Source organism: Watersipora subatra, chromosome 2, assembly GCF_963576615.1.
Source record: "Watersipora subatra chromosome 2, tzWatSuba1.1, whole genome shotgun sequence".
Taxonomy (NCBI): domain Eukaryota; kingdom Metazoa; phylum Bryozoa; class Gymnolaemata; order Cheilostomatida; family Watersiporidae; genus Watersipora; species Watersipora subatra.
The window spans coordinates 55,872,611-55,896,520 of NC_088709.1; the positions used below are offsets into that span (position 1 = coordinate 55,872,611).

At 33.0% G+C, this 23,910-nt stretch overlaps 1 long non-coding RNA gene across 2 annotated transcripts in view; it reads left to right on the forward strand.

The window, feature by feature from the left end:
- The window catches only part of LOC137387231 (uncharacterized), a 255,279-nt gene that overhangs the window by 188,574 nt on the left and 42,795 nt on the right, over positions 1-23,910 (forward strand). The window contains exon 4 of one of the 2 annotated variants that reach the window (XR_010977884.1): positions 16,505-17,369. The exons of the other annotated variant lie outside the window; for it this stretch is intronic. This is a non-coding gene — a long non-coding RNA (uncharacterized lncRNA). Of the gene's footprint in view, positions 1-16,504; positions 17,370-23,910 lie in introns of those variants that run through there. 2 annotated transcript variants of the gene reach the window in all.

The following is a 23,910-nucleotide window of genomic DNA, read 5'->3' on the forward strand; positions in this document are numbered from 1 at the left end:
ATATACATATATATAGATATATATATGTATATATCAAAACATATATATATATATATAAATACATATATAGAAATATACATATATATAAATATATATATATATATACATATATATATATTTATATATATCTATATTTCTATATATTTATATATATGTGTTTATATATATACATAAGTATATATATGTATACCATACATATTTATGTATATACAAATATAACATATATATATATATATATATATATGTACATATACAAAATTTTTATTATGGGTGGTAATTTTTGCTCTAACTCGGGTCTCCTTCCAGGGACCTGGGAGTTTGAGCCTCAAGATCCTCGCTGTTCCCAATAGCGCACTTTGCTGCAACTCACCCGAGTTGATTGCTGTTGGTATTTAGGCAAGCCACTTGTATATATATATATATATATATATATATATATATATATATATATATATATATCTATATATATATATATATTTATATATATATATATATATATATATATATATATATATATATATATATATATATATATATATATATATATAGTAGACACATGTAGATCTAGCTATAGGTATAGCTATAGCCCACACTGATTACTTTGTCGAGGCGGCCAAGTGTTATGGGGCCCCTGTTAACAAACACCTTTCATAAGTTTCAATCGCAGTATCTGAGTGTCAAGGTCATTTTTTATTGACAATTATACTAAAATAATTTAGAATCTAAATATATGTAACACAATGCTACTTTCTTTGTTTGTTAGGTCAAAAGTGTTTGGCCAATGAAATTAGCAATAGTTTATCTCGAACTTGAAAGTTGGCTATTAGTGTTCCAATTATATACATTTAAAAGCATATTTGTCACTGAACTCGCTATGGCTCGTTATCCGTATGCGTTATCCGTTATGTTTTTTATCCGTCATAATAAACACAATTTCAAAACATAAATGATAAATTTATGTTAGATGTTTGAAGTTTACTACAATACATACTAAAAATTCCCTCGAGTATGTGTTTAGTAAATTAACTTCATTCGAGGTAAATTCACTGTTTAGGTCGCATGTCTATCTCGAAGGTAAGAACTATCCTTGTAGAGCATTGTAACATTCTATCTGGCAAATTGGAACCACAAAAAGCACTAAAGTCATTGTAGGTACCCATAGTTACCAAGGTTGATATAGTACTTTGGTACTATTTTTAAAGATGATGATTTTCACCAGGAAGTGATTGCATCAGATGATGATCAAGGGTTTTCATATCACTCTAAATACGACTTTAGCATATGATATTTCTGCATGAAAAGGTGGGCATTCAAAAACTGAAAGAAACTGAAATCATATAATTGAGTACCAAATAATTTTTGATATTAATTGCAGCGGAATAGACTATATTTAGCCATTACTCAATGATGAGTTCACATTTGCAATTAAACACCCTTACATTTTTTTTCGAATTTTTTTTAACGAAACAGTTCTTTCAAGTAGAAATTTTAACCATACAGTTGTTTAAAAATCTTTAAAGTGGCCTAATTTATTTTAAATTTAGTGGTCCTGCGCAGAACTTTTTCCTCATGATATGAGGTTTGGGACATATTGATGTTGGACAAGGTTTGAAAACCTTTACAGTCGGTTTTATTTTCTCTCCTAATTTATTTCAACTACACAAAACAATTATGCCATGATCTGTAGTTTGAAAGTTAGAACGACAAATGTTGTTATACATATGTATGTTAAATAAAAAAATATTTTCTGCCTAAAGACTTTTTTATAACCCGAGCAACGCTTGGTAGCACAACTAGTAGTTTCATGAAAATTGCAGCTATTATGCTAAAAATAAAACATAAAAATAAACATGTTTCATAGGTAGCTGAAAGTTGAAAAAAAACTGTAATTTTTTTTCAAAGGTTTGTCCAATTAATACCAAAAACTAACTTGGCTAGCTTGCTAAATAACTCATTCCTAAAGTATTTGATACACTTGTTGGTGCCTATCAACTAACCAATTTATTAGACATACCTAAATCAGTGCGAAACTTATCATTAGGTTAGCAAAGGCTGTGAAAATATTACCAGTTTTGACAAAAAGAGACATTTTACTGAGCATCAGCATGCCAAAAACTAGTAACAGCTTGTTTAAATACCATGATTTGATATCACCTAAAACAAATAATTTAAACCATAAATTTCTCCATAGATCATGTTAATCAGTTCGGCAGTCAAAATATATTATCCAATTCTAATACCGCATTTTCTAAAAGCTACCAAGACTTTTCTCTACTATCATGGTTTTTATAATCGGAGAAAACAATAGAGTTGTACCATTTTATATTTTGGTTTTATGAAGCTGCCTCCAAAGTTTTTTTCTCTGCACAGCCTAATGTATTGACTCAACTATTGAACTATGAGACAAACAGTTGAAAGAAAGGGTACGTCAAGAACCTTCAGTGGCTCACCTGACTAGTACTCAACAATCTGGTAACCAAAAGCTAATATCAGCTGAGCTAATAATATTTGAAGTAATCTATTTTTCAAAAAGTTTCTGGTTTACTATGAGATTATTCATGTCACCTACTACAACTGTCTAAGCTTTTGAAGTTACTGAAAAAATCTAGATCAAAGGATAGACTTGTGCAAGCTTTAATTTAGCTTAGCTTTGGAGTTTTTTTAGTCTCTCAGCTGATGCAGCTTTAGAACTATTACTATAGAAACGCGGTAGTTGAATAGCTCGTTTAGTTTTTGAACTAATAATTCGTGTTGCTATAAGAGCTTTGATTAAACCTGTGATCTGTTATGAACTACCATAGTTCCCTGTTATTGCCATTGGACTACTGTTATTAAACAGTTATATTACTCTTTTAACACATACAGTTTTAAGACAGTTCAAAACACTGCATTGTTGTTAATACTGCTAGTTTCTTGTTGGTAACTCTTAAGATGTAAAAGTTACCTATCATTGTAACGTGCATGGTTCAATTACTACAGAAAGCAGTTCAACCTAACTGACCTTAATAATTTGGTCGAAAAACCCTATCTATATGCAAGCTAAGTGAAATTTCTCCAAGCTGGCTCACCTATAATAGCCTGCAAGTGCAAGTATAATCCGCACTAAGCCCAAATATGTCTAAGAAAAAGGTCAAAGTATTGTATATTAGTATGAAAGGTAAGGTCACTGTCGTCTTTTATATTCAGGCTAAACTTTATGAACAAGTTAATGTCAAACATTTTTTTCATTGAAAACAATTGAGGAATTAAACTAAGGACCGTTGGTTAAACAAGGTGATTTAGTACTAAGCTATAAAAACCATAGTTGTCTATTAATCTTTTGTTGTAAAAAGTATGTTGTTCTGGTAGGGGAAAATATCTAACATATACATGTCTCCGACAATAACAACAGTTGATATTTAAATCCTTACTCAGTTTTGGAAAAGTTCAAACTAAGATTTAGAAAGTTCATTGAAAATTTATGCTCGCTGATGTGTGGAGAAAAACACATCTATACTCTAGTTGTAAAGCCTATTTTAATTTAATTTTCAATGGCTGACTCTAAAAAGCATGAAAAAAAGTAAAGAATATTTGAACTTGTATTTGAATTGCCACAAGTTCTTGATTTTTATAATTTTATTGAACAATATCTCTTCTGGTAGACAAAACCCACTTACACTAAAATTGTAGCAAATTGCTCAGTAAGAGTTGTCTTCCCTCTGCCGTGCTCATTTTTTGTCTGTAAATAAGAAGCATCATATGATTTAGGAGCAATTATTACAGTGGTTTACGTATTTAGAAAAAGTTTAAAGAACAAGTTTTAGTTGTTTTAGCCTCAGTCTGTCCCATTTAATACTCTTAAAAGTTGAGAGTTGTATAGTATAATATGAAGGAAGTGAAAGATCAAGAACGCGCCAATCAAACCTTGCATCAAAAAGAGGTTCTGAGGCTACATCAGTCTGCTTTTTTATTAGTAGCTATCAGCCATTGGTACTTAAAATAGATAAAGCAAGTCGAGGGTCACACTATCCTCGATATTATAATAGCACTAAGATTAATATAATCACACTGTTGGGGTAAAGCGAAGACTACTTTAGCTTTTTCAATAAATTGATCCTGAGGCTGCAGTAAACACATTGCTAGTTGATAAGATTGTTTACATTTTTCATAATGTAAACATAAAAGGCTGATATATTTTGATTTGTTGTTCATATACACTGACAAAAACTATGGCGACCATTTTCATACCTCTAATAGCTCTCAGTCTAGACCATTGCATATGGATCTAGCAGTTTTTAAAATACTCTACAATAAACAGTGAGATTAGTGTCATCATATCATTTTCAACAGCTAAACCACATGACACACAAGGTTTAAAGAGCTTAATACTCTACCTTTGGAGAGTGTCCCTGTCTTAGCTAAACTATCTACAAAACACTTAACTAGTTTAACATGATTCCTGTTATGTTATGACAACAATAACTAACACTTTGAGTCTTGTAACACATCATATTAACGTGAGGAAAGACGAGTGATTTTTATTATGCAACTTTGTTCAGGCTATGTAGAAAAGAGTCAAGTTGACCGTTTTTAGAACCAACAAGTTTTTTTGAGATATAATTGGAGACTGTTAGCCTTATTCAAAGTGATTAAATAATAAACAAGTACAAGCAGATGTTTTCTAACTACTGACTTTATGTAAACTGTTAATTAATATAACTTGGCTCATAGTGTGTAGTGGGTGGTAACTGGATAGATCTATTATACATATGCTTGGTGAATATTTCAGGTCGCAATTGAGCTATCAGACATTCATTGTCTATTCTATGATTTGCCTGGCTGTTGACAAAATCTTAATGAGTCTATCCAGCGTAATCATGAATGCAAGTATTACGTGTTTAGAAACCGGCGTCGATGCTATGGTGCAATAGCAATTCAACAAGATAAGATAGCATTTTATGGCTTCAGCTATCAATATTTCAAACTTGACGAGCTTTGTTAAAATGGTTATGTTAAAGACGACTTTGCGATATGATAAAAGGCATTTATATAGGAGCTAAATGTGTACGCTAAATGACAGAGTCTAGTTCCATGGTTATTTAAGATGTTCGCCATTTATTAAGATGTCTATCATCTTCTTTACAAAAGGAGCGAGAACGGATCCATTTATTTTTGAGCGCATCACTAATAGTATGATGAGTATGATACTGGCATGATATCCAGGCATGTGTCCTGGCATGATAGTAACCTATCATGCCAGGACACTCTACCAAACAGAAAATGAGTTATAACTGATGTGACAATCTTTAAAATATATATCTATAATTGTTTGTTATAAAATTTGATTAGCCAAGAGTAGAAATCTTTCAAGCACATATATGAATAGGGCAATATTGTTATATGGAGATAAATATAAACATTTAAAATAGTAGCACTTTGCATCTTAATTACTGCTAAAACTACCATAACATGAATAAGCTGACTCAATTGGACATTAGTGTAACCTTTTTTGGTTTTGCTAAGAGCATCAATAAAAAATTGTTTGTGCATATTTTTGCTGTTTTATGGTGTTTGATATTTTGGATTGGCGTAGACTCGAGTGCTGAGTATAATCTTTGAGGATGTGATCATTTTTTGACTGTAATGCTCTGGTTTGTATTAAAATAAGCTAACCAGTTTCATATACCATCAATTAGAAGCCGCAGTGCTAAAAGCGATAAAACCCAGTATTTCGAGAATATTTCTATCAATCAAGGGTTGTTGCAAGAAGACATATGATAGTTAGTCTGTCATATGCAATTTTGATGTAGCATTCTTAGATTGCATATTTTAAAGACATATTATGCGTGTACAATGAAGTTAGAATTAAAGGAACTTATATTGAAAGGTTATACAACTAGCATGAGTAGCTACTCATGTGGCGTATATTATGTGCTGTGTGCTTTTCTATGCTTCCTGGTATTATCAGGCTATGGCTTTTTCAACATTATCTGTATATTTCACCTAGTGAAGTTCTCAGTTACAAGCAACCATAAGTATCTTTAAATATTGAAGCTTAGAACTTAAATCTAATCCTTCAAGAAGCAAAAAAAATCTGAGCCACACAGAAAAACTTCAAAGCGAATAACACAATTTGAATCTTTAAAACAAATTATCTATATAAAAAAACGTTAGAAAATAGTCAAATTTGATTGGTAGCATCTAATTGTTACAATCACTGCAACTAAGTTGTAAGCAACTCATTTTACAGCCACTCTTTAGCTACATGATGGCTGATCGCCAGCAGCTCTACCACACAATTGTTAGGGATCATTTAAACAAAATAAAGTGTATATTTTTATTTCCTGTTTCTTTTACAGACTAATTTTTAGCGATACCCTTAAGATATGTTTGATTGGTTTTATTTTTAAGAGGCATTTTTAAAAACTAAAAAGAGATTTGCCTCACTTAAATTATTGCCATCAAAATCCGTTTTTTTAATTATCTATTTCTGCATTGTCGACTAATTGAAAAGTAGAAAACATGTTATGTACAAAAGCCAACAGCAGTAAATCAATTTACTAACAGTACTCTATCTGAAGTGCTGAGCATTTTTATAATCAGGTGCTTACACAATTTTGGTTATGTACAAAAATAAACCTCCATACTTTCATATGCACTAGTTCTAAAGAGAGCTCTTTTTGTTGTTTTGATGTATGCAGTGTCAAGTTGGTGAAACTAACATCCCATAAAAATCTTCAAATATGAATATGACTAACCAACTTGTTGTTTACCAGCATTCCACCTAAACTATCAAAACGCTGTTCAAACATTGCCTAATCTACTCTGAACACATATCACAGATGGCTATATACATGTACACAGAAAAACGTAGATATGATATGATGTTGTAAGAGATATCTGTATTATTTTACACTTTTCATGGTTTGTGAAATATTTATGTAAAAATCATATGTATAGTTTATAAAAATTTGGGTTTACTCGTTTACCTATACAATAAGATGTGATGGCATGTCAATAAACAGATAAATTAAAACTTGATTATTTATGTTATCAGGTTGATTTGCTCCGCTAGCTCAATTAAGTGTTTATTGTTTAGTGACATAGCGAGGTATGTCTCCATTTGTGCTATTTTTTAAATAATGACACGAATTACAATAATTTTTCATTTGCTTTCTCACATAAAAACTTAAAGATAAACCACCAAGAATATTATATCTATCTTTTTTCTTAAATGTTATTAGCAAGCAAGTAGGTCTGAAACCGCTGTAGTAGCAATTATTTCAAATATACCTTTTCTTGATTGTTCGTTTATTTTTCCGTCATAAAAATTATCACTGGTAATTTTTGCATGTGTGATTATAATGTTTATACTCACAAAAATTGCTTTGTTTTTCTTTTTTTTGGATTTTCCCATTTAGGGTCGACACCGCCAATAGTGTATCTTTGCGCATATATGTTCGCCCAAGAGAATGGTAACAGGAGCAATTGCGACTGGATGCCCTGGCTGAAAGTGCCGGTGATCTTTCTAGCATTTTAAACAATGACCTGCTTGTTGTATGTCAGTGCAGTTATCACTAAACCACCCAGGCCAAGAGTTGTCATAACTAAACTAGAAATTCCACTGTCATACAGCCCACGACCAAAGAGATGGCCAGAGATATTGGCAAAAAAATAAAGGGTACTGATGGTTGAGAAATGCAATATTAGCAATCAAATGGCTCTGCAGCGCAATAGGATAACTGCAATGGTAGCTGTAATGTACTGGGTGTGGGTGTTATTATATACAACAATAAGCAATAATGAATGGAAAAGATGTTTATATTTTCCCCCTGCAATAGGAGAAATGCAATATTGGCCAATATTAGAAGTAAAATGCACTGATATTCTTAGAATAATCAATTTTATTAATATAGTAATAATAGAAAAACAATACACAACTTTGTTTACATTTCAAAACGTCATAGGTAGCAATATCGAGAAGTTGTGGTATTTATATAGGTTTTTAGAAAATTTATTTAAAAAGTGTTTGGTCATGACAAACAACAACAATGAAAGGAAAATATTACACGTTTATATCTCTCCCTTGCAATAGGAGAAATGCAATGTTGGCCAATATTATAAGTAAAATGCACTGATATTATTAAAATAACCAATATTGTTAATATAGTAATACAGCAATAATAGAAAACCTATGAGCGTTCATGCGTCTCGAAGATTTCTGCAAACTGCAGCAAAATAAAAGCTGTTATAAAAGTGTTATAAAGCTGTAGGCCTAATTTACTGTAATGTATGTAATTCAACAACAATAAAGAAATATGTTTATTATAACTCTGAAATGCAAAATTAGAAGTAAAATGGCAAGCTACTGTGTACTATACACAGTTTGAAAGTTGGTTGCGTTGAATGTAGAACGGTTTTGATAAGCGATCTTTAACAGTAAGTGAGTAAGAGCATTCACGCATATAAAACTGTAGCAAAATAAAAAATGTTCTCGTCATGAAGTGGCGTTGTAGTTCGGCCCTAGCTTGTACATAAGTTGTAAAGAATTTCGGCTAACGTTTCAAATAATGAAACCTTCGGTGATTGGACAAAAAACACAGGTTGATAAACTGTGTACCACAATTTCGTACCTGTAAATCGGTCTACGCCTCAAACGGCCTACGTTTATCACAGAAACCTTCGAATAAATTCGATTACAAGTAAAAAAGGCCATAGACTGATGAAATGAGCACGGTTTTCTCGTGAAATGCGCACTGCTAAATAGTTCTACAATCGGTCGCACGGCTTTATTGGCGTTTCAATTTTCGGTCTTAACTTTTATTAAACCGAGCTTTTCAAGCTTTTTGTGGCAATTTTCGTTCAAATTAATCTGTCTATTTGTGTATAATCCGTTCAGATGGGTAAGTTTTAAGATATTATCGTAGGTTTACAAAGACTTGGTAACATATTTAAATAGATTTAAATGTGTTTTGTATCGTTATTATACTTTAACGACTTTAAATTCCGATGCTTAAATTTTTTGATGAAATTTCTTGACGAGGGTTCGTCTCATTGTTGATGAATAATTTTCGTAAGTTGTGTGCACATGCATTTATCATAAAAACTCCCACACTTCCGCTCCGCTCGTGTGGTCGTGGGATAATGTATACTGTTTAGTAATTATAACGATGACGTTGAGTTATAGTAGCACATATTGTGTAGAGGCTACTAAAGTAAAGTCAACTCTGGCAGCCCAGACTATAAAACAGGTCACCGATAGTTGCATGAATAGGTTTTGTAGCGAGTCTGTTATTGTAATATTAGAAGATTACATCTTGTATTTTTGCAATGGCAAAGCTTCAACTTGAAGTTGGCAACATAAAAGACTAAAGAGGATAAAATCTAGTAGCAAATTGGCCACAACCCATTTCTACATCATACAAGAAATACAGGAATATATACAGGATATATAACAAAATCAATTAGTTTTTTTGCTATTAATCAAGCTTTCAAATAAGCCAAAAAAGTGCTAGGTCTTGTTTTTGTCAAGTGAGAAGTCAATCAGCTTTGCCAGCAATAATCAAAAGCTATTTTTTGTTTTCTTAAAAGTGTTTACCTTAAAACAAGACCTAAATTAAAAGCCTTGTTACATATATCATTACATTTGCTAACATTAAGATATGTTGTGAATAATATCATGGCTATCGCCTGCCATCGACTACTACCATGGCAGCCACTTCATGTTGGATAAGATAAGGTAAGTGGAATGCTATTCACGCACATAGGCCACATAAGTTTATTGACTATACACAGTTATCTTTAAGTGCTTACCGCAATACTTCTTAGTACAGCTTGTACTCACTTATATAGACGTTTGCATTCCTCATGTCAATATGAAACTAGCTAGCTATGTATGTAGCAATAACACTGTAACTTCTTAGTCAAGATAGTTGTTGTCTAAACACTGTCAATATGCTTCGCTTATGGCTGCTGAATTGAAGCCAATAAAGAGGTGGTTGCTCGGTGTTGGACTTCATTCATTGTCTATTTCCACTTTTTTGATACTAAAATCGATAATTCAGTAGACCAAAATGAGCAAGCCGATGAAGATTTTCTATCTTATAAAATACAACCTACAGAAGCATTTTTTGATTAGTATTTTAGGAAAACTTTTTGGAAAACTAAACAAAATTGGTACAATTTCTTTACAATGAACAGTGGTAACACCCCTGCTGAATCAGTTTATGTACTGAAGCCATTCACTAGTAGCGATAGCTCAAAACCCATCCAGGCAGCAGGGAGATACTCACCTCAACCCACTCAATCAGAAAGACAGGGTATTCATAAAGCTAACTAATGCAAAGCACATGTACTATTCGAGAAGCTACTGAATTAATATCCAACACTTAAGTTATGGTTGACTCCACCAGAGGCATATTAGTAGCCTTAAGATTTGTCACACCATAGCAGCGTTTAAAAAACAATTTCTTAACTACTACTGTCTATTCAGACAGAAACGTTTTGGCAGATAAGGAGGACCATTTGGATGTCGAATTGGATAATTTTGATGATGTTAGGGATACTGAACCTGATTGAGCACGATTTACCAGAGCCCACAAAACCCTAGAAAATCAACGCAATAATGTGTATGACCAATGACAGTACTGTTCTCTAAATACTAGAGAATTGTGGAATGTTTCATGTTGTAAACATAAAAGCTTTTCACATTTGTATAGATGAAATTTATTGCCTTTTTCATTTTCTACCATACTTAGTCAACCGTGATGCTATGCATTACATTAAGCAAACGAGAAATGAATAATTGTTTGAATTGAATTGGTTTACCTAAGCTGGTTGTTATGTGCCATCGTCCTTTCACAATGCAAACTGTATTTCTACTCACTTTTCTCTGGTTTCATCATTGTATATTAGACACAATTTTGCCAAAAATTTGAAATTAAGAAGAGGAGGGTCAATATAAATTTAGCATGGTAGGCAGCAGATGTGGCAAACTAGGGTAAAGGTTATGTGCTCAATCAGTGAGAACAGCCTTTGTAGTTTTTCGAGTCAGTAATGAACTTTTTGGTTGCAACCAGAACTGTCAATTAAATGACAATTGTGACAGGTTGCTGTTTAGTGAAATACGGCTGTTGGCATATGTATCAACTTGCTCAATGCTTTACTTGATAAATAATATGTTGTTAAGAGTTCAAATAGCCTCACATTTGCATAGGTTGTTAGTAACTGACATGAGCATCTTGCTGGGTCATTTGAGTTTTCACTATTGTAACAGGCTTACAGCATTTGAAAATAGCTACACAACACAGCATGACACTCCAGATGGCTATGACCAACTGAGTTAGACATACATGTAACAGCAGCAGGAGGCAGATCATTGCGAAATAATTCATGTATTGACAATTATAATTGTAAGTAGAAAAATGCAGTATAGCTTCCTTATAATTGCAATTTAGTGCTCAAAAATCAAAACAGAAGGTAGAAAATCAAAGTTGAGGACACAATATGGAAAGTCAGAGTTTGATTCAAGGTTCATTATTTGATTTCACAGCCGCAACTCCAATAACTCTTACTATGATGTAATAAAAAACGACCCAAATTCTAGTGTCAGTCATATCTATTGCAATATTGATACAGAAATAGATGCTACCATCTCTGTCAGTTGGCAAAGCAACAAGTACCATTTCAAAAACCATGCATAATATTTTGAATTCAACCTAAACGGTGTAAGGAACTAGTATTTGACATGACACACTTTTTATAATCAACTTTTAGTAACACCACGTAGGCTTACTGGCTAAACGATCGCTGCTGGTGAGTTCGGAAAATACTTCTATAGTTCTGCACATTTGTAAAATATTGGCAGTCATAAATTGAGGAGATTCTTATGCTGTAGTTTATCTGCAAACTATTCTGCAGCAAACTATTATGTTTGGCTTCACAAGCAAAAATGTCTAAACTAATAGACTCAGAACCTGCAATAGGTTAACCGGCTAAAGTGCTTTCTTCTAGGTGGATGGTTTTCAATGCCTGCTTAGCCTAAGAAAAAGAATAACCAAATTTTATCAGTTGTGCTTTGACAGTATGATTCAGCAAACAAAAGCAATACATACCAGACGTTAGTTAAACACTTGATAATTTATTACAACAAATTGGCTGAACCTATGAAAGCATTTAAATAATTTTTCTTTCACTACCGTAAAACTTTTGCTTGAGCACTAAATTGCTGTAATTCTAAACCATTACTCTATAATGGCATTATATGAGAGACTTAAAGAATAAAGAAATCATAACATTTTTATGATTTATTATTTATCTTGAGGTGTTGACTGATGTTTTAAAAAAAGAATCAAGGAGATAGACCAACCAGAAGCTGAGATATAGCCAGCCAAACACAGGTCTCCCAAAAAACATAAGTGTTTTGGTAATCATCAATATATGACGTATGAAATCGACTTGTGTGCCAATTGGTCAATTAAGCCAACTAATGCGCTCTCCTATAACAATCACGGCGTTTTAATTGGTGTAATTCCTGGAAGTATAGAAGAATCAAATTGGGCCTAACAATCATTGCTCTGAGAATTCCGAACTAGTTCCTCTGACGTGTAGATTAGTTTTAGAATAAAATAATTACACGCATCTGTTATTTCGCAACATTCTGCTATCACTTTCTACAAATTATATTAGTTACATCATTTATTCTATACGCAGTTATATTATTATTTTGTATAATATGCATCATGATTATTATATTATTCATAAAAAATAATCATAGATAAGATAATAGATCAATAGAAAAATCAAATCAAAAGTTATCGTTTTCTTTTCTTACAGCAAGAGCAGCACGGTCAAGTTATTCTTTTTTAAGATTATGGCTGTAGTGAACTTAAAGTCTGTTAATAGTGACGATAGTCATGAAAATCAACTAAATGCTGCAGTAGATACGCAATAGAAAAATGATGAATGAACAAAAATTCACATTCTCATTTCTTATTCTAAACGAACTGCAATCGCGGATGTCGCATATAGACTATACACGCGCCGTTCGTTGAACAGAGGATCTTCGAAGCATATCCGTGGAGATCGGAGTTAAAATTTGAAGCACAATAGTCAAAATCTGCTCTTCTGTTTTGAGAATCACGGCGAGGGGTTGTGGGCAAATGCCTTTACCACACAATGTTTGCTTGATTTTCCTGAGAAACCAGAGCTAGTCTGTAAATTATTTACTATCGCGAAAAGCGTTTCCCATCTCATAGCCAAAACAATCGTTATACGTAACGGCGGTAAGGGTACACAACTCCGGCACATGAACATTAAGTCGATTTTATACGTCACAGTTTTCGGGATTTTCGAAGGGTTTTCCTCTGATTCTTTATTAGGTAGACCTGTGTTTGGCTGGCTATATCTCAGCTTCTAGTGGGTCAATCTTCTTGATTTTTTAGAGCTTCAGTCAACACCTCAAGATAACTAATAAAGCATAACAATATTATGCTTCCTCTATTGTTTAAATAAAAGGTAGTGCTTTGCTTCTCGACTAGCTGACCAAAAAATTTGCAAATTAAATTTAGGCCTGTTATGAGTGACTCAATGCTGATATCGCTTATATTTTGCATTATCCAAGCAGGGTGATATTATTACCAAACTTTTGTGGTGTCACTTTCAAAGTATGAAAGTAAAAACTGAAGATTATTTGTGTTATAAAAAAACTTTTATACCCTGTAACAATAGCTGCTACAACACTATGCAGTTCTTCAAAAGGATTCTCACTAGTCAACCAAATACACCAGATTCTTTATATCAGGTGGTAAACCAACCTAATAAACGAATATAAAACAAATGACCCAGATCTAAACCTCAATGACCTTTTATCAGAGTTTTTTATATTTAGCTTGATGATCGATCTCCTCAGGTACACCATCGACAACGCCAGGGCAAAGGTGCACGAATCAGTTAACATTAACGTAATGTAGTTGTTATTGAACTATTTTGTAAATAATTTTTTACCGATCACTTTAGATTTTTGGTTAATGAAGAGCATTTGCCCTGAGTTTCTTAGTTGCAATCGATTAGAGGTAGTTTTCCATTAAAGAGTGGCGCGGTATTTGGACCCCTTTTCTTATAGTGGTGTTCTATTAAAGGTAGGGTTTGACTAAAAGTAAAGTTCAAATGCAGATTTTAGAACCGCTAAGAACAATTCGTTCATATGTTTATAAAAAACAATAGCAGACATTTTATAGGCTAGGGAGTGTTCATTGTAAGACTACTTCATAAGTAGTTGCACCTAAAGCAATGCAAACACCTAAATTTGTAAAATTTATGAATTTACACTTTTGAAGCATTTTCTGAAGAATGTTATGACTCACAGCAGTTGTAATAATACTACAATAGCAGTTTGGAATAATAATACAAAATGCTTCATTATTTGTTGAGTTTAAAATATAAAATGCCATGCAATCATCAAAGGTTTTGAATTATGTTTCAAAACATTGAAATTTATACTCCTTTTGAGATCTTTGTTTTACAAAAGTTTATATGTATACTACATATGCCTATAAGTTAAGATTTATGGAAATCCAGCTGTGTATTTTCTAAACCTGTAAATATTTTTTATGAACAAGTAAACAAACACTGCTTATTAAATAAGTTACTTAAGATGAGATAGAAAACATTTAACATAGACATGAGACCACAATTTCTAAAGTGCTCCAAGCAGACTCACATAGGATGACATTGTTTCATATTAAAGTAGTGTATTATTTTTCCAAAAAGACAAACACCCCAAAACCTTATTTTAAGTTTATGCAATAGCAATGAGCTGTCAAAAGCATGGCTACATAGATTTCATTGATACATCAAGTAAATAATAAGGTTTGCAGCTTCTGTACATCTTGTTACAAATCAGATGGGTTGTGTAACAAGATGTACAACATATTGTTATGTGAAGTATGTGTTTGATGTTGTCCTTATGGATGATATTTTACCATGCCTTTGTCTCTGTTCTTTTTAGGAGTGTTCTTAAATTGGAAAATGTGTTCAATTTAGATTTATAACTGCTGATGCAAGTTTAATCTCTGTGTAAAGTTGCTAACATCTGTTTAAGTTCAAACGTAATTATACCTAGTTGACGAGTAGAAAAGTTATATTCAAAATATTTCTATTAAATGTGTAATTGAACTCATTGTTTTCAAGCATATCAAGCCTTCAAATGTTTATATCTCGAGTAAAATAAGAATGTGGTGTTTGAAACTTTAGATGAATTAGACAAGTTTCTATAAATATCATTGTTAAAACACCATTGAAAGTAGTTACATGAATCGATAAGTGTGTATTTGAATTTTAAATGTTATAGTGATCGGTTAACTAAAAAGGAAAAAAGGAACATTTAGCATTTATGTTCAGACAAATACAATCCTTTCAAAACTAGTTGTAAAATGTCTTGTTTTTCATGAAACAACTAAGTGGAATTTTGTATCCAACTTGAGTTACCTTTCTATACATAATTCAAGTACAGCAGAGTGCACATTTAACAAGACCTAGGCTAAAAACAATCTTTCAAGCTAGGCAATTTAAACAATCTTCATGTTAAATGTTTAAAAGTGAATTTGTGTTAGAATAACAATACTAAAACGCTTATTATTCAATGTCATAATTCATGGTGTTTGTGCACTGATCATAATTTTACTAGTCTTTAGAAAATCTGACTAGCAAGCTCATTTTCAAGTCATTTGATATAACTTAAAATTTGTGCGAGTTTTGTTAGAGATAAATAAGATAGGAGAGTTATATAATAACAAAGGTGACTAGCTAAGTAATACTCTTTATAAAACTGTTGCTTATTGGCTGCATTTAATGAAACAAATTAAAATCACAAACATGAATAACAAAATAAATCATATTTCAGCAAGTGTGTGAATGAATATTAGGTTACACAGTTATATCTATTTCTTTGCTGGGTAGCTCAGCAGATTTCTCAAAAAAACACATTATAAACGCTGGTAACCATTGCTTTATTCGCTACAGTTTAAAAGTCTATAACTAGAACAAAATGTTGCCAAGCTGCAGCATCTGCATGATCCTAGTTGTCCTTAACACAACTTTTTTTCTTTGGGAAATCAAATAATTTCAAATTACAGTCACCAGTAGTAACTAGATGGAGTTATCCTAAATTTCACCAAAAATTCATTGTTGCCAAATACCTAATGAAAAGTAACGAAGAAGCAGTGTAAGCAATTTGTTGAACTCCTACAAAAGGTTGAAGATTTGAAATACAATCATTTGTAAACAGTCAATGTTAGTTGATTGCTCAGGTAGTTGTAGAAAAATTCTTGCTGGTTAAAGATAAAAAAACTGGATAATAAGAATAGCATGCAAAATCCTGTGTGGAAACTAGTTACGACTAGTTACAACTAGTTGCTACTAGTTACAACTAGTTACCGATATTAAAATTCAACTACAGTAGTTATGGCTGTTGAACTGTGTAGCCTCCAAATAGCGATTGTACTTGGTTCACAGTTTGCTGTTGTAGATAAGCTCCACTCTGCACTTCCAAAGGCCGTTGGTAAGCAGTTGGAACACTGTACTGTATGTTCTGTCGTATGACTGCTGACTTGCAGCATCGGCAAACTGCTCCACAACACAGCACTGCGGTCCATATGGCTATGATAAACTGAGCAATAGACAATACTAACAGGAGACAGTTCATCGCCAAGTAGTACGATTGGTTAGGGTTGCATCTTGAATATAGACATAATCCTGGACTGCTGAATGTAATCCCGATGATTGAAATAATAAACAAGGCGTAAGAAAACAGAGCTGATGAAACGATGTTGACAATCATGGCCGCAATAATCCAACATCCAGTATTAGACCTGGCAGCTGCGATTCCAGCAGCTCCTACAAGGGCGTAATAGAAGCCGATCCAGATTCCAGCACCAACTCGAGACAAACCCACATTGTCATAATAATCCCCATAATCATTCATTTCAGCTGGTATGGCAATTAAAACGATACCGAAAGTCATGCATAAAATTCCGCAAACGACCTGAATGATGGAAATAATTCGCATTTGAGATAACGCCCTTTGTTGAAATTGATCGTCAATGGCGTAAGGTACTGGCTGAAGCATATGTGTTGGTTGTTGATTTTGCGAGTAGTACTGTTCGTTCTGCATGCTTGTGAAGTAGTGTCAGTGAGGATGTGAGTTAAGTTTTGCCTTTCTGTAAACTAGTATGATAATGTGGCAGATGGAAAGCTCAAATGAATAGTCGTAAATTTTAGATGTTAAACAGCCCTGATAGGTGACACTACGCTACGTTTCCCTTATTGAAGTTCTAGCAACTGTATTGGCCAAAAACCAAAGAGGAGCGTATTTCTGATATCATTGGACAGTTTGCTCAAGTGGTATATGAGACTATATGATAAAGCAGTGACCGGACACTGTAATTCGAGTTGTAGTGAACGACCTTTTAGGCACCAGGATTTTAGGACAAATCCTTCAAAATAATAAGGCCTGGCCACCTGTAAGAACATAGACTAATGAGAGAAAAGTCGATAGACCAATGAAGTTACCAAGCACAGCAAAACACTGTGATTAGGGCCATATCAATAAACTTTCTGGCTACAGCGGTAAAAAAACAGGCTTTCAGTATATTGAGGAAAGCCCCGGCAGTTGGTAAGAACTTTTTTAGTGAGCCTAGAATGTAAAAGAAAATCAAAAAGGAAAGAAGTATTTCATTGATGTAGAGTCATACTGCACACCAGCTCTCTGAAAGTATATGGTTGGTTGATTGCCTGTTATGCAAGTATTATTATATATTTAATCAGTTGATATAGATTTAATTATCAATGAATACTCGGTGTCATTGTTTGACAGTATTGGAAAGTAAAGGGAACTGGCATTTTTCTTTGCAATATACAACTTGAACCTATTTGTTCTGCATATGGTCTCATGAGAAGTGAAAATCTTTGCTTTTTAGTATGCTTCATCTTTTTTTAATGAATTGAAATATTTCTGAGTTACATGATGAAAAGTTGGAAAAAAGTTTGAAAACATATCTTACTGAATTTACAAGTTATGCCTCTTCTTTTCAAGCCCTTATTGCTTCATAAACATCTGCATGATAAACGAAGTTACACTTTGTTTATTTATTCATTGTTAAAGCAAAACTCAACAGCTGTATATTCGCATAAAGATGGATTTGCACAAATCTTGTGATATACTTTGTGAAAATTCATTTTAAAATTCATTAAAGTTTTTAATAAATGTTAGTAAGGTGTTTCAATATGTTTCAAGAGCTAAATTGTTGAAGTTTGATTGTGATTAATATGTTTAGGTCATGCAAAAGTGTGATTAAAACATGTTTAATTGTAAAGAGGTAACCAGATTACCTCAACTACGAAGTAATGACCTTTATCAACTATTACATGAAAGAAATGCAAGCGCGACAGACATTGCTAGTGGAAACTGTTGCATCCTAATCCGATTTTTTGCACGGCTGCTAATTAAAAACCCATTGAGCAGCTGACTAGTTGTTATACAAGCTGATATATTTCATTTGCAATTAACATATTAGCGTTTTATAGTCAGCGTTTCTATCATTAACGATGACACAAAATCTTTTTAATTTTGGGTTATGCAGTCCTGAAGTTTATCAATGCGCTGTAATCATAAAAAATAAAAGATATAAAAGATTATAGGTACCACTGGTACTTGTGTTTGCTAAAGTTTGGACAAAATTGGGTTTTTTACCTCCAATAGTGGTTGAGTTATGAACCTCTATTAATTACTCACCAAGGTTTGATGACTTTGTGGTCATTAATTAGCATGCTATAAATTCATGCAAATAAATGGTAACAATCTACATGTATCACAGGTTAACATTAAATCAATTTTTCAATAGATAAAAATAAACATGTAAAAGCAAGAGAAGGATTATTTTTAATAATTGTGGACACAAAAACAAAAATATTGGAACACGTTTAATCAAAACATTTATCATCAAAAGTATTTTTCTGTTTCAATACATATGAATCTATGCACCTTCTTAGATCGATGCTTTCTAAACGTTCCCTTTGTGAACTACATGTCCATGTCACTTAATTTTTTATGGAAATGCAGTTGACTCTTAATCTAACCAGTAGATATGTTTAATTAACAAGTAATTAGCTGTTAATGTAAGTAAATTACTTTACAAAAAAGGAAAACATTTAAAATATGACATAAGCAACCAAGTTGAATTCTGTTTTCTAAAAATGGTTATGTTGCAATAAAAATTTAAGGTATAGCCAATGAGCACATATTAGAAAAAAAAGGCTAGCAACAACTATTTGAATTGTTCAACTCAGCCAGTGTGTGTCTATCAAACTCTTCAACCACATGGTAAAAATTAAAAAATGCTATAATCCAGTTTTAAACATGCAAAATTTTTTTTGGGTAGACCAACATATTCTAACAGAACAATTTATATTCTTTGAATAGCTGAGCACTGCTCAGCTCATACGTTTTATTAGCACATAATAGGAGTTCACATAATAATTAATACAAGCTCGACTGCCAAGGTCCAAGTTTTTGTGTTATCAGGCCTCATCAAGACCGTCAAGTTTAATTATATTTTTCTGTGAACTACCATTTTACATTTATTTTTTGTTTTTAAAATGCTCAATGAAGATTTTTAGTCAATTCATAAATTTTATAACAAACAAAACAGAACAACACATCAGTGTGAGAACCAATCTTTATTGATTGACGCTCTTTTGAACAAAGTACGAGAGGCAGCTACAGAATGACAAAGAAGGATACAGCAACAGTGTGGAGCAGACAAAAGACAAGCCTAACACAATAATTTATAAATAAAGTACCATTATGAACAATGAGAAACCAAATGAGTGAAGAGAACTGTAAGAGTTACGTATAATTGTTGTAGCAGCAAACTAAGGTAAGCAAGAAATAAACAAATGAGTAAAAAAGAAATAAAACTTCATAACAGTCAAACAAAATTTTTTGTTTGGATTTTTACTGTAATGTTATTAGCAAAAGTGTAGGTCTGAAGTAGCTGTAGTAGCAATTATTTCAAAAGTACTTTCGTTTGATTGTTTTTTAATTTTTTCCATATAAAAACATGTCACTGGTGTATTTTGACTGTGCCATTATCATTTTTATACTCATAAAAAAAGCTTTGTTTTTCTTTTTTTCGGCTGTTCCCTTTTAAGGTCGCCCCCGCGAAAGGTAGATCATTGTGCATATATGTTTGCCAAAGAGATTTGGAACAGGAACAATTTTGGCCTGATACCCTTGCTGACACTACCAATGGTCTTTATAGGATTTGAACCAATGACCTGCTGGATATGAGCCAGGGCAATTATCATTGAACCCCCAAGGCAAAGAGTTGTCAAAACTAAAAAGTATATAATGTTTAATCTTTCTAATGATGACGTTTACATATAGTAGCACACTTTGTTAAGAGGCTACTACGGTAAAGTTAACTCTGGCAGCCTTGACTATAAAACAGGTCATTGATAGTTTGTATAAATAGCTTTTGTAGTGAGTCTGTTATTGTAGATTTAGAAAAATGCCTCTTGTATTTTTGAAATGGCAAAACTTCGACATGAAGATAGCAACATAGAAAACTGAACAGTATAAAATAAAGCAGCAGAATGGCCACAACCCATTTCTACATCATAAAGGAAATACAGGAAAATATACAGGATATATAACAAAATCAAATAGTTTTTTGCTATTAACCAAGCTTTCAAATAAGCCAAAAAATTGCTAGGTCTTGTTTTTGTCAAGTGAGCAGTCAATCAGCTTTGCCAGAAATAATCAAAAACTATTCCTTTTTAAAAAAAATCTTCACTCTGAAACAAGACCAAAATTAAAAGCCTCGTTACCTATATCATTACATTTGCTAACAATAGGATAACTTGTAAATAATATCATGGCTATCGCCGGCCACCAACTGCTACCACCACAGCCACTTCATGTTGGATAAGATAAGGTAAGTGGAATGCTATTTACGCACGTAGGCAACTTGAGTTTATTGTCTTTATACAATTATCTTTGAGTGCTTATGTCAATACTTTTTAGTAGTTTGTACTCACTTATATGTATGTTTGCGATACTCATGTCAATATGAAACAAGCTTGCTATAGATGTAGCAATAACATTGTAAGCCCTTAGTCAATATAGTTGTTGTCTGAACACTGTGAATATGCCTCGCCTCGTTTATGGCTGCTGAATTGTAGCCAATAGAGAGGTGGTTGCTCGGTGTTGGACTTCATTCATTGTCAATTTCCACTTTTTTGATACTATAATCGATTATTCAGTGGGCCAAAATGAGCAAGTCAATGAAGTTTTTCTATCTTCTAAAATATAACTTACCGAAGCATTTTTTAGTTAGTATTTTTATGAAAGATTTATTGAAAACTAAAGAAATTGGTACAATTTCTTAACAATGAACAGTGGTAACACCCCGGCTGAATCAGTTTATGTACTGAAGCCATTCACTAGTAGCGATAGCTCAAAACCCATCTAGACGGCAGAGAGATACTCACCTCAACCCGCTCATTCAGAAAAACAACATATTCGTAAAGCTACCTAATACAGAGCACATGTACTATTCGAGAAGTTACTGAATTAGTAACCAACACTTAAGGTTTGGTTGACTCTACCTGAGGCATATTAGTGACCTTAGGATTTGCCACACCGTGGCACAGTTTAAAAAGCAATTTCTTAACTACTACTGTTTATTCAAACAGAAACCTTCTGGCAGATAAGGAGCATCACTTGGACGTTGAATTGGTTAATTATGACAATGTGAGTGATGCCAAACCTGATTGAGCACGATTTACCAGAGCTCAAAAAACCCTAGAGTTTTAACGCAATAATGTGTATGACCAATGACGGTACTGCTTTCTAAATCCTAGAGAACTGTGGAATGTTTCATGTTGTAAACATAAAGGCTTTTCACATTTGTATATATGACATTTAATGCTTTTTTTGTTTTTTCGCTATATTGAGTCAAGCATGATGCTATACATTACCTTAAGCAAACGCAAAATGAATAATTGTTTGAGTTGATTTGGTTTAACTAAACTGGTTGTTATGTGCTCTCGTCTTTTCACAATGCAAACTGTACTCCCTCTCACTTTTCTCTGGTTTCATTTGTGTGTATTAGACACATTTTTGCCAAAAGAAATAAATTAAGAACATGAGGGACAATAAAGATTCTGCATGGTAAGTAGCAGATGTGGCAAACTCGGGTAAAGGTTATGTACTCAATCAGTGAAAACAGCCTTTGTAGTATTTCAAGTCAGTAATGAACTGCTTAGTTGCGATCAGCACTGCCGTTTAAATGACAGCTGTGACGGGTTGATGTTTAGTGAATTACTGCTTTTGACATATGTAGCAACTTGCTGAATGCTTTAGTTGAGAAAGAATATGATGTTAAGAGTTCACATAGCAGAACATTTACATAGGTTGTTAGTAACTGACATGAGTATTTTGCTGGAGCATTTAAGTTTTCACTACTGTAACAGGCTTACAACATCTGCAAATAGCTACGCAACACAGCATGACACTCCAGATGGCTATGACCAACTGAGTTAGACATACATGTAACAACAGCAGGAGGCAGTTCATTGTCAAATAATACATGTATTCACAGTTGTAATTGTGAGTAGAAAAACGCAGTATAGATCCCTTATAATTGCAACTTAGCGTACAAAAATCCAAACAGAAGGTAGAAAATCAAAGTTGAAGACACAATATTGAGAGTCATAGTTTGATCATACATTCATTATTTGAGTTCACAGCAACAACTCTAATGACTTTTGCTATGATGTAATAATAAATGACCCACATTCTAGTGTCAGTCCTAGCTATTGCAACATTGATACAGAAATAGATGCCACCATATATGTCGGTTGGAAAAGCAACAAGTACAATTTCGAATATCATGCAAAATATTCTGAATTCAACCGGGATGGTCTAAGGGACTTGCATTAGAAATGACACACTTTTTTAATCGACGATTAGTAACACCCCATAGGCTTACTGGCTAAGCGATTGCTGCTGGTGAGTTCTGTAAATACTTCTATAGTTCTGCATATTTGTAAAATAATGGCAGCCATAAATTGAGGACAGTCTTATGCTGTCGTTTATCTGCAAACTTTTCTGCAGCAAACTATTATGTTTGGTTTCACAAGCAAAAATGTGAAAACTAGTAGACTCAGAACCTGCAGTAGGCCTACTGGCTAAAGGGCTTTATTTTGCGTTGATGGTTTTTCATGCCTGCTTAGTCTAAGGAAAAAGATAACCAAGTTTGCTCAGTATTGGGACAGTACGATTGAGCACACAGAAGCAGTACATATCAAACGTTATTTAAACATTTGATATGTGATTACAATACCTTTGTAGAACCTATGAAGGCATTTACATAATTTGTCTCTAACTATCAAAAAACTTCTGTTTCAGCATCAAATTGCTGTCATTTTTAACCATTACCCTATAATGGCATTATATAGAAGGCTTAAATAAAAGGTGGCGCTTTGCTTCTCAACTAGCTGAACAGAAACTTAAAAAATTAAAATTAGGCATGTTATGGGTGACTCAATGCCGGTGTTGCCTATATTTTACATTCTTCGAGCAGGGTGACATTATTACCGACTGCTGGCTTCAGTAATTTTGCTAAACGCTCTGACTAAGTTAACAATGCGACACTTAAAGTAGACATACTGGAACAATACAATAAATGCTTCTTTTCGTGGTGTCGCTTTCAAAGTATGAAAGTAAAAACTGAAAAATCTTTGTGTTTAAAAAATAACTTTTATACGCTGTAACAACGGCTTCTACAAAATTATGCAATTCTTCCAAAGGATTCTCACTACTCAAAAAAACACATTGGAGTCTTTATTGGTTATATTGCAGTTTTTACA